The sequence below is a fragment of the Aethalodelphis obliquidens genome, unplaced genomic scaffold (assembly GCF_003676395.1).
Source record: "Aethalodelphis obliquidens isolate GAN/ISIS:26980383/991018 unplaced genomic scaffold, ASM367639v1 scaffold8, whole genome shotgun sequence".
NCBI lineage: Eukaryota > Metazoa > Chordata > Mammalia > Artiodactyla > Delphinidae > Aethalodelphis > Aethalodelphis obliquidens.
In genome coordinates, this window is record NW_020837952.1 from 19969991 (window position 1) to 19982884 (window position 12894).

Here is a 12894-nt window from a genome sequence, read left to right on the forward strand (position 1 = left end):
TTAGTTAGAGAAGGTGGTCTGGATAAAGGCATCCAATCATTATTTTGTGTTGAGATTTGCCTTGTGGCCTAGTGCATGGTAAATTTTTTTTTTTTGCAGTACGCGGGCCTCTCACTGTTGTGGCCTCTCGCGTTGCAGAGCACAGGCTCGGGACGCGCAGGCTCAGCGGCCATGGCTCACGGGCCCAGCCGCTCCGCGGCATGTGGGATCCTCCCGGACCGGGGCACGAACCCGTGTTCCCTGCATCGGCAGGCGGACTCCCAACCACTGCGCCACCAGGGAAGCCCCCGGTAAATTTTTATAAATATTTGTTGTTTGCTTAAAGCAAGAGAGAAAGACTCCATGGTGCAGATTGCAGGAGAGTACCTGTAAAGCACATGATTCTGCGAGGAGCCGCAGAAATATCAAAAGTCTGAAGCTCATTTTATGTTAATTTCTTGGCTTTGGTCTTCTGGATACCACATACTACACAAGCCTGTTGTTTTGATTTCTCAGAAGAACTTTTTTGGTTGTTCACCTGCTTAGAGCTCAGTAGGAGTCAAGTTCCATCACTATCTCCCTGCGCTGGTGGGTGCATTTTTTCTAGACTACCCTTGAACTGAGCTTACAATGCTTGGAGTGCCCTCAGTTTACAAGAGTATCTCAGTAATCTCCACAACACACAGGCCAGATGCATTCTTTTCTCCTTGCTTGCGTGTCAGATACTAAACTGGTTTAGTATGATTTTAAATTGATTTTTTAAAATATATTTTATTGGGCTTCCCTGGTGGCGCAGTGGTTGAGAGTCCGCCTGACGTTTCAGGGGACACGGGTTCATGCCCCGGTCCAGGAAAATCCCACATGCCGCGGAGCGGCTAGGCCCGTGAGCCATGGCCGCTGAGCCTGCGCATCCGGAGCCTGTGCTCCACAACGGGAGAGGCCACGACAGTGAGAGGCCCGTGTACCGCAAAAAAAAAAAAAAAATATATATATATATATATAATTAAACAAGTTTTGACAAATATAATTTGTCAAACATTAATTATTTGTCAATTTGTCAAACATCAATTTGTCAAACATTAATTATAAAAATATAATGTTTAAAGTGTACAATGAGGTTATTTGATATCATATATATCCATTGTGGAAACATTACCAAGATCAAGATAATTAACACACTAATCTTACATAGTTAACTCTTTTTTGTGTGTGTAATGAGAATGCTTAAGATTTACTCTCAGAAAATTTCAAGTATGTAATACTGTATTGTTAACTATAGTCATCATGCTGTACATTAGATCCTCAGAACTTATTCTTCTTAAAACTGAAAATTTGTACCCTTTGATCTCTATCACCCCATTTTCTCCTCCCCCTAGCTACTGGCAATCACAATTCTAGTCTCTGTTTCTCTGAAATTGGCCTTATTTATTTATTTATTTTAGATTCTACACAGAATTGATACCATACAGTAAATTTGTCTTTCTTTATTCGGCTTATTTCACTTAGCATAATGCTCTTCAGGTTCATCTATGTTGTCGCAAGTGGCAGGACTTTCTTTTATGGATATGTATGTATATATATATACATATGTATATATACACAATGGAATATTATTATATATATATATAATAGATATATGCTTCATTTTCTTTATCCATTCATCCTTTATAGGACACTTAGGTTGTTTCTATATCTTGGCTATTGTGAATAACACTGAAATGAACATGAGGGTGGTGCAGATATCTCTTTGAGTTGCTGATTTCAAGTCTTTCCAGATATATACCCAGGAGTGGGTTTGCTAGATAATATTGTAGTTGAATTTTTAATTTTTTGAGGAAGCACCTTACTGTTTTCCATAATGGCTATACCAAATAACATTTCCACCCACAGTGTTTATAAGGATTTCCTTTTCTTCACATCCTTGCCAACATTTGTTATCTCTTGTTTTTTTGAAAATAGCCGTACTAACAGGTGTGAGATGATGATATCTCATTATTGATTTTGACTGGCATTTCCCTGATGATCAGTGATGCTGACTCATCTGGGACTTTGTTAATGCATTTCCATACCTTCTTGTACACCAAAATTTTACTTATTCTTCAAAACTCATGTCAAATGCTACCTCCACTCTGAAGCTGTGAAATTACTCTTTATGCGACTAAAGCACTGATTCTTTTTTTTCTTTTTAGGACTCTTTTTAACTGCGGTAAAAAACAATAACATAAAGTTACTTTCTTAATTTTAACTGTACATTACAGTAAAGCATATGCACATTGTTGTACAAAGATCTCTAGAATTTTTTATCTTGCATGATTGAATTTCTATACCCACTGAACAACATCGCCCCATTTCCCCCTCCCCGCAATCCCTGGCAACCACCATTCCTGTTTCTATGAGTTTGATTACTTTAGATACTTCATACAAGTAGAAACATGGAGTGTTTTTCTTTATATGATTGGCTTATTTCACTTAGCTTATTGTCCTCAAAGTTCATTCATCTTGTAGCATATGACAGGATTTCCTTCTTTTATAAGGGTAATATACATTGTGGATCACATCTTCTTTATCCATTCATTCTTTGGTGGACATTTAGGTTGCTTCCACATCTTGGCTATTGTGAATAATGCTGCAGTGATCACAGGTGTGCAAATATCTCTTTGAGATTCTGTTTTATCTTCTTTTGGATAAATACCCAAGAGTGGGATTGCTGGATCATATGCTTGTTCCATTTTTAATTTTTGAGGAGCCTCCGTGCTGTTTTTTTCCATAGTGGTTGTATCATTTTACAATCCTACCAAGTGTATAAGGGTTTTTATCAGGTCTAATTTCTCCACATCCTCACCAACATTTAGTATTTTCTGGTTTTTTTGAAATAGTGTTCATCCTAATGGGTGTGAGGTGATATCTCATGGTGCCAAAGCACTGATTATTGTTTAATTCTATCTTGCACTTTAGTTAGTTGTTGACATGTTTCTTGCTTCCCTAACCATAGAGTAAGCACTGCCTGCTAACATTAACCTCATAGTGCCTTGTTGTAGATGCTCAATGCATACTTACTAACTTAATTCCTATTGGCAAGTAAATAATATTATACATCTTATTAATTATTCCTCTGCTAGCATATGTAGAAAGGGTTTATCTTTTTAACACCAGCCATATCCTTTATTTTTTAAAGTAGAGGAACATGGACTATGTTTCAATATTATTCCTTTTCCCATGGAATTTGATTGACTTGTTGGTGGAGCTATTCTATTACTATTCCAAAATAAAGATTTTTAAAAGAAATAAACATAATTATAATAATAAAGTAATAGCTTTAAGATAATATTATATGCTACAAATTAATGCCTAAATGCTTCCTTATATGTAATGTGTATATCTATATATAGCAGTGTATTTGGGAGAAAGTATTTTGCATATGAAAAATTGGACCTACTAACTAATGGCAACTCATAGTAAGTGAATAACCTTCTTGAAAGCAACTGGAACTACATGATTTATTGAACACAGTGGGATGAAAAGAAGACTTTTTACCTTTTCTCTTTTAGTGTTGTACTCTAAGGTCCTCAACATTTTCTATTACAGCTTGCTAAAGTGTGTCAATAAATCTTTACATATTACTTGCAATGTTATTTTATCTTCCTCTTGGACATCTGCTCATACTTCATCCTTTTGAGAATTTTTTAAAGGCTGTTTCCTCCCTAAGATTGCCTGCTACAGCTGATGACTGAAAAAGATATGTACAAAATAGAAAATAGAAGGACAGCATGGCTGTTACATATGGTCCAGTCATATTAGCTTAGATCAAAAGTGCTTATTCTGTTTTTTATCCCTTATGTCGCCTGGTCCGTGGAATCTGACTTTAGGAAAACAAAGCACAAGTGCAGTGAGATAGTTAAAAGGTCATAGTTAAATTTCTTAGGGCTTGAATGGAACCATATCTAGAGGGACAAGCTCAAGTACCAAGTGTTGGTATTAGTGGAAGAAATACACAAAGATTTGTACATTGCGAGACAAAATTCCATAACAAAAAGGAGAGCTACTTTAACCTATGGTTAAAATTCAATATTTGTAAAAGTGATTACAAAAATAAAACCCCAACAGAAAAGGCCTTGATAGATTTTAAGCTATTCCAGTACAATGTTTGTGTTCCCCTTTATTAGTAGAATAGGTTGGTAGCTGTGTGCAGCATGATTGAAGGGGCTGGTGTATATCGCATCACTCTCGCTCTTCTCTGTTCCTGAGTGTCCAGCCAGCTAGGATGTCACCCCGGGCCTTCCATTCTCCACAAGCAGTGAGGTCACATTAACATAAATGTCTGCAGCTTGCTGCTTGGCGGTGCTCACCTGCACAGCTGTGGGGTCACAACTTTTTCCTGCTCTCATTGAAAATCTCCCCTGTTGATTTCTAGGCATCTCTGGAAAAGTTCTCAGCAAGATCACTAACCTGCTTGTGTCTCTTTGCTGTCTGCTGCCTGTGAGTCACCCAGGGAAGCATCTCACCACTGTCACTTGCTGGTGCTGTGCTGAATGTCTCAGTCCCTTCTGTTGCCCTTTCCCCAACTGTTCCACATTTTGTCATTTGGGCTCCACTCAGCCTGTATAAATCACAGTCTCAAGGAGTTCTTCCTCAACACAGCCCCCTCCAGCTCCACCTTCAACCTTCAGCTATTCTCCAGTCTCCACCTTCTAAATCCTACTCCTGCCCTTTACACCCACACACACCCACCCACACGGCGCGCGTGCGTGCACACACACACACACACACACACACACACACACACACACACACACACAGTCCTCATGTCCTTCACGCAGTTCTGGCACTCAAAGGCCAAACCTCTCCAGCCAAAAAACAAGAGTCTTTCCTCATTTCAACTTAAGCAAGTGGGTTGGGAGGAGAAAAAAGAGGGCATGCTCTAATTGCAGTCATTTGCTCTGGTTCCGCCATGCATATCCACCCTGATATTCATGATATTAGAGAAAGGGGAAATCAGAGTGAAAGAGGTTAAATAGGGAAAGGGGGGTATAAACTAAGAAAATAAGAAGAGAAGAGCTCAGCCATTGCAGTTTCTTGGAAGGCGAAAGGAAATGAAAGGGGCCCACAGCAGTGGTGGGGAGAACAGGGGCTGGTTTCATGTGCAGCTCTACCACTTACATGACTTGGGGCAAGTCACCAAAATCCTCTGCACCTAATGTTTCTCATCTTCAAACTGAGAATAATCATAGTATCTACCTCACAGGGTTATGTTGAGGATTGAATTAGATAATATACGCAAAGTACTTGTTAAGTGTTATGTAAGTATTGACCATTATTAATTATTATTATTATTTGGCATTGAGGCTGTAAATGAATTCTAGATTCTATATCTTTGTCTTAATCAGGAGTTAAATTAATCTGTACGTATCTGTTTTGAGGCCACAGTCCATGTCTCTCAGAAATACTTGTGTTCAGCAGGCCATTAAAACAACCCATTCTGCCCAGGATCTAAATCCCCAACCCAGCTCACCAGGGCTGCTCTCATGGCTTCTCTGAATTATCTGAGCTCCTGGGCTTCTGCCTTTCTACTTCTCCAAGCCTGCTACCTCTGTCTCCCTTGACCTTTCCAAATCAGCCTCCTTGTCTATTTCTCATCATGGGGAACTTCTAGACATCTTCTGCTTAGCTGGACTTACAGTCTTGGCCTCTCTGAGTCAGTCGTCTCCTGTTGTCAGTGGTTCCCTGCCATGACAGCGTCGGATATTTGGAGACTAGAAACAGATGGATTATGATGGCTACGATATATTGTGCCCTTGCTCATCTTGGTAACAGGTGGCTGCTCAGCCAGCTGGGGTCTTTTTGAGAACATTCTCCCAGGCCTTCTTCTGACCACATGCACTCCAGTCCAGATGGTGACATGGTTCCCTAGAGTCCTGAATCAACTTCACGGGAGATGGCAGAGCTATACTGATTTTGCCTAGGGTCTAATACTAGCACTGGATTTTCAAAATTTTACTTTCTAATTCAGGAAAAAGGAACAAGCCTTATGTGAAAGTCATGTTCACAATGTGGTTTCAGATTCTCTCACAGGAAATCTAAATTTATGTGATTAAATTAGCAGTCATAAATGCCAAGGCAAGAAAGCAAATTAATTTGTTTTTACTATTGGAAAAGAGTAAAGATGACTTTGGATAATCTAATGTATGAGGTTATTCCCTTTGTCTCTCTGATTTCCCTTTGTAAAGATTCCTGCTACATTAAGATGGTGGCAAACATATTTGTTATGTTAAGATATATTGAGTACAGGTTCACCTCGGTCAGAGATGTTGCCAAGTGTGTCACCTAAGGTTAAAACTCCTTTACACTGTATTCTGGAACTAACCTACTTTCCGACAAATTGTGGCTTATAAGAAAGTACATGTTTGCTTAAGTTCTCTCTGCTTATCCAGTGCTTTCTGATGCGCTTATGCAAGTGTTGATTAAACCCTTCATGTTGCTTGAATGCTTATGATCACTGAATTGTTGGTTAAGGAAATCAAGGAAAAGTGTTCCAAGTCCAAGGCATAGACATTTTTGTGGTTTAAGAATAAAAATAATATGACATCATTTAAGACTGGCTAAGAAATTTATAATAACCACAAAGGAATTAGCTTCTGGACTTTTCCTAGCTAATTAAAATATTTTAACTACTTAAAATCTTGATCTTAATATTTAGATATGAACTTTGGAATATCTAGAACCACAAAGATTCTAAGTTCTAGAAGATAAATTTAAATTACATATATATATATATTTTCTGATAGAGTAGCATACCTATTTTATGGATGTGTATGTACCATTAATCTATGATATTAAAAGCTTCAGTAACGTTCTTCTCAGTAAACATGGCTCCTAACTGAAACATGACAGAATTCTGATGGGGGCCTCCATCATTTCCTTGTTCATCATCCGTGTTAGATGTGCCTCCTATTTTCCATTTCTAACCCTGGAGATTAAGTTCAGTGAAGAGGAAAAAAAAAGTGAGGAAAGGGAGGAAAACCAATGAAGGACAGAAAAATCAGGGCAGCAGCAATAATATTGCCCAAATAACCCTCAGTATTTTGGAGGATCACGTTTTTAAAAAGGTAAAATCATGATTTTCCTACAAATATAAAATGAACGTGTGTCAAAGATTTTATTTAACTCATTAACATTAATGAGGGAACTAGTAAGATGTTACAACTGGTTAAAAAAAGAGTTTAACTTACAGAGATTTACATTCTCTATTGGACAAAATCTCTTTGCCTTTGTGTGAAGAGGATTCATTCACATTGACTATGTATGGGCAAGACACATTTTCATTATGATCAGTTTTCTAAACAGGCTAGTCAAAGATAACCCAAAGCGGAGATAACCCTAATAATTGAGCTAGGCCCAACACCAATTTCTTTCTTTTTTTAAAAATTATTTTGAAGTCATTCACAATTTTTCCTGACATTTGTATACATAATACCTATTATGAACTGAATTGTGTCCCCCCAAATTAATATGTTGAAGACCTAACCCCCAAAGTGACTGTATTTTGAGATAAGGCCTTTAAAAAGGCAGTTCAGGTTAAATGAGGTCATAAGGGTAGGGCCCTAATCCAATATGACCAGTATCCTTATAAGAAGAGGAAGAGACATCAGGTTTTCTTGCACACAAAGGAAAGGCCAGGTGAGGACACAGTAAGAAGGTGGCCATCTACAAGCCAAGGAAAGAGGCCTCAGGTGAAACTAAACTTGCCAATACCTTGATCTTGGACTTCAAGCTTCCAGAGCTGCGAGAAAATACATTTCTGTTGTTTAAGCCATCCAGTCTGGTATTTTGTTATGGCACTCCTAGAAAACTAACACAATACCTAAATCCCACTATAATATAAGTAGAGCAAAAAATTGCAAAGGGAGTGCTGCTTTATTCCCAAATTAATGAAACTGTGAAAACTTAGAAGCTGACTGACCAGATAATTGATGCTGATGCATGGGTGCCACCTCCCTGCCAGCACATTTGTCCCCTCCCACTTAAAGGAATACTGTGGAAACGGGAACCCTCCGTCTCCTTACTTCTTCCAGAGACAGCTTTGCCTGCCAGTCCAGCACCCTCCTCACCTCCCAACTCTTCTTCTCTCTAAAAACTTAGCCTTTCCCCAGGGTCTAAGCAGAGGATAGGCACCAAGGTCTATAGGTTATATGTCACTAAACTGAGTTGTCTTGGATTTTGTTTTAATTTGGTTTCTGTTTGAAAAAAGAAAGAAAGCAAACGGAATCTTGCTGGCTGCTATTCACTACCCCATGAACCTTGAAGGTCCATCTCAGAAACAGATCTGAGAGCAGCCCAACCCCTAGACAACTTCCGATCATAACTGTCCTGAAGATATTATCAACACAATCTGAAACTCTCATTGTTGTTCTTCAAGACTTGTTCTTTTGGTACCTGCCTGAAGGCATCAGCATCCTTAGGCCTTTGCCTCTAGGCTCTTTTTTTTTTTTTTCTTCTCTTCAACGCCTTTCTTATAAACCAAGAATTTTGAAATCTTCTAAGGGGATGTTTCTGAGCTCATAATGCTTTTTGCCCTAAAAGTTTACACTGATAGAAATTTCAGTAACACTTAAAAAAAAACATCATAATGGGAATAGCAGGGTAAGCAAATCAGTGGACCCTAGACAACAGTTAACTGGTGAAAGTTATAAAAAACAGTCATTTAAAGTCTCTGTGAATTATCCTGAGGGTATAGAGCGAATGAAGAAGCATGCATTTAAGAAAATCTTCTCAATCTTGGTAAGAACAGCTACAGTCTGTGGTATTTCGACCACAATCTGCTCCATCACCACCCCCGTGTTATGAAAATCCACTTGGTATGCTCTAATCTGGGCAGGTGTGGTCAAGGAGATGGGAGCTCCCAGTCGGGGGTACAGTTTTGTCCCTGGAGGGGCAGGCTGCCAGCATTTCTCACCTCTCCTTCCCCACCAGCCCCAGCTCTATTTCAGACAGGCAACTGCCGAGAGGACCAGGTTGCCCTTACCCCATCCAGCCCCCATTCATAGGGTAGAAAATCTGTCCCAGGTGTGACAGGCCTTGAATACTGGGGCCTTAATCACCCCCTCCCCAGCAATCTCATATAGTAGAAGTTCCACACCAGGAGTGGTGAACTGAGAAGACCAGAGGCTGTCACCATAAAACTGAATTTATTGAAATTCCTGAGAGCCAGTGGAAAGAATTACATATAAGTTGAAGAAAACAATTGATTTTGTCATGATATAACCCACATTATATGGACCACCTAACTAGGAACTGAGGCAGAAAAGAAAAAACTTTATATGACTAATACCGTTTAGATCTTCTTTACTTCTATATGCATATTTACTAAGCTAAAATTGCAAAATCGAGGGCAAATTGAAAAGTGAATGAAAACAATAACAGCTTTTATAATCCTTGGTCACTCATATCTATAACCAGACATTTATATTTTTAAATAATTTAAAACTTTATACACTGCAGTTAATGCAGATGGAGAATACATGAACAACCTTGATAATTTTAATACAGTTTATGGGAAAGTGCCTGAGAAATCATGAAGGGTTAATGCACTTAATAATCTCAGAGTTTTTGGAGAGGGCATGCTGGTCTCCTGATCTCTGCCCGAGCTCTCTTTAGAGAGCGCTGCCTTCTGAATGCTGAAACACAACACTTCCTGCAGTGGAAAGTAAAACCATTAGTTCTCTTTGACCCTATTCGAGGATAATTTGACTAGAAATTAGTAACTGTCAACCGGAGATATTTTGCTGGCACTAAGGCAAAATGATGCGTGATTCCTCCTTTGGTTGTACACCACATTTACGTCGGAAGAGTTAGTTACTGGCTGGAGTGGGGAAAAGGATTTTTTTTTTTGCGGTACACGGGCCTCTCTCTGTTGTGGCCTCTCCCGTTGCGGAGCACAGGCTCCAGACGCGCAGGCTCAGCGGCCATGGCTCACGGGCCCAGCCGCTCCGCAGAATGTGGGATCTTCCCGGACCGGGGCACGAACCCGTGTCCCCTGCATCGGCAGGCGGACTCTCAACCACTGCGCCACCAGGGAAGCCCGGAAAAGGATTTTAATTTTCAAAACAATTATTGTTTCTGAGGTCATGAATTTGGTTTTCTAGATGTTTTTGATGTTTTAAAGTGCTGCCTCACTTAATAGCAAAGGTTTTGGTTTTGGTGACTTTGTGATAAAGGGTTCAATGTTTTACATTGAACTGGGTTTTAACAAAACATTTTAAACAAAATTATCCCATGACTACAATATAAAGCAATAAAAACAAACAAACAAACAAGTCAATGACACGTGTTTACCAATGCTGAATGTACGGGCATTTTCTTGAAGAAAAGAAAAATAGACACTGTAAGATAAAGTTTCAATTGTGATTGAAATCATGTAACTATACTTTTTCTCCTCTCAGATAATTTATCTTCATCCTACCCCTGGCAAAAGAAGCAAGTTATTTTTTTCTTTCTTCATACATATTCTCCTGTGCTATTCATTCACAGCGGCAATAGTCCTGAATCTCTGAAAGCTTTGGAGACATCTCAGGGAACAAGAGTTTTTAAGTCTTTTGACTTTTTCATCCCACCAAATTCTCATTCATTGAGTGCCTTCTTTGTGTTAGGTGCTTCCGGGATGTGACCTCACTGATCTCCTAACACTTTGGGGTGCTATTTTAATCTTTATAGGAGAAAAATAAGGCTCACAGAGGTCTGGTAACTGCCTAAGGTCACAGAGCTAGTAATGGTTAGAGCCAGCTCTGGTTCCTAAAGTCACTGCACACTTTCTGCCATGATGTTCAACTATTGTTTGCCCATCTTCAACGCTCTTACCAAATTGTTATGACACTAGTGTAGTCTGATATTGCTCAGCTAGATTCTCAGGGCCCATGAAGATTTAGATAATTTGGGCTCATGAGGCAGGTTTATTTTGTGTCTTCATCAAGAGTTTAAAAGGACAGGTGGAAACGTACAGGTGGCCCAGCAGTGCCCTGGAATTCATTTGGATGGTGGCAGTGACACCTGAATTCCTTGGGGGCCTCAGAAATGATTGGAGACTGACAACCTGGAAACTAAGTGGCAAACTTTGAACACAGAAGAGGATTGTGGTTGTGCTTATATTTCACTTCTGAATCTTCCACTCCAATTGCACGTTAGCCAGAAGGAGAAATTTGGATGGGCTACTGATTTAGGTGGAAAAAAGTTTGGGCATTGCCACAAGATGTAGCTGGGTTTGCGTTTCATCTCTGCTGTTATTACTAAATGAAATCAGGCAAGTTAGCCAATATGAGTCTCTTTCTTCATTTGTAAAATGTGGATAGCAAAACTTGTTTCTCTGAATTGTCATGGAGAACTATATAATTAGGCTACATAAAGACTAGATAGTTGGCACTCAAATATCAGTAGGCTTCATACTTCCCAGAAATCCAGTGAATAAGGACAGTCGAGGAAAGACTGGTTGGGTAGATTTTGTACTTGATTCTATGAAACTCTAGTCTGGCAGCCAGGGACTCATGGGTAGCTACTAAGGCATGCCAGCTCTGTAGTGTTTTATAACTTACCAAGCGTTTTCAACCCATTACTTCATTTGATTCTTATAAAATCCTTGTGGTAGGGGCATGACTGGCACTTTATATGTCCACTGTTTAAACCCCATTTAATACAGATGAGGGGACTGATGCTCAGAAAGGTCACACAGCTTAGTTAAAGTCACAGAATTGTCAGGTAGAAAAGCCAGGAGAAAGACCACATCTTCTGTCTTCATTAGGGGGTCTCTCCTGAGAGGTAGGGACATGATAGTGCTATAAGGTTCATGGCATTCAGATCAACTTGAACCCACAGTTCCTACTTCTCTCATTCCCTTGTGAAATATGGGCTTTAAATATAAAAAGCATACCTTTTAATGGACAATGCAGAATATATTTTCGTGATATTTTTGTAAGCTTGACAATTTGTGCTGATTGATTTGTTGTATCACCAAAACAAATGTCATTTCTATATTTTCAGTTACCATTTGCATTTCCTCTAAGGTTTTATACCAGTCTAGTCATCTAATGAATTAAATCTGTATTTATTTCACTTCAGAAAGGTGAGAGAATTTCCTATTATAAATAATTTAACTGAAAAATTTACATAAATTGAATTTTGGCATTTTTTTTGATGGTATTGGCCATGTAAAATAAACAGCAACCTAACTTGATGGGGTTTTTTTGCACTTTTTCATTGAAAAGATTTTAAGGTAATGTTAGTATTTTTTTTTTAAGTAAGATTGCATTAAGGGAATTATTCAGATGAGCAATTATAGTTTTCTGGTTTCATTACATGTACCATAAATGATTTCTTTGGCATGTCTGTTGGTGTGCTTTGCTACCTTAAGAAAACAAAATAGGAAGAGGATAACATTTACTGATAAAAAACATTGAAAAAAAAGCACTCAAATGAAAGTGTAGGGAAGGTAGTCATATACATAGTATCCCTACCATTTCCCACTCAGGAAATCAGACCTGGTAATGAACTTTGATTATTCCATTCAATTTCAGCCTGTAGCCGTAATGAATCAAATAACTTTATAACCTCATTAATGCTAAATAGCTCTCTTTCTAGCCTTTGGTTTCCTAAATAACTATCCATCCACGTCTTGGTTAAGGACTTTCCCTAGTGCCTTTAGTAATTAATGGATGGTAGCATTCTTCAACAGATTCTTAAAAAGCCAGAGATCATTTACTGTATTTGGAAAAAGCCAGTGGATGTCTGACAGGACATGAAAATTCCTTACATCTGTCAGTCTCTTATTTGGTCACCAACGTACAGCATGTCAGTTAGATGGTCTCTGTAGGAGAAAATAAGCATTGTTAATCTCTGTAAAAGCCAGAAATTGCTGCTCCATCAGTCCAACTT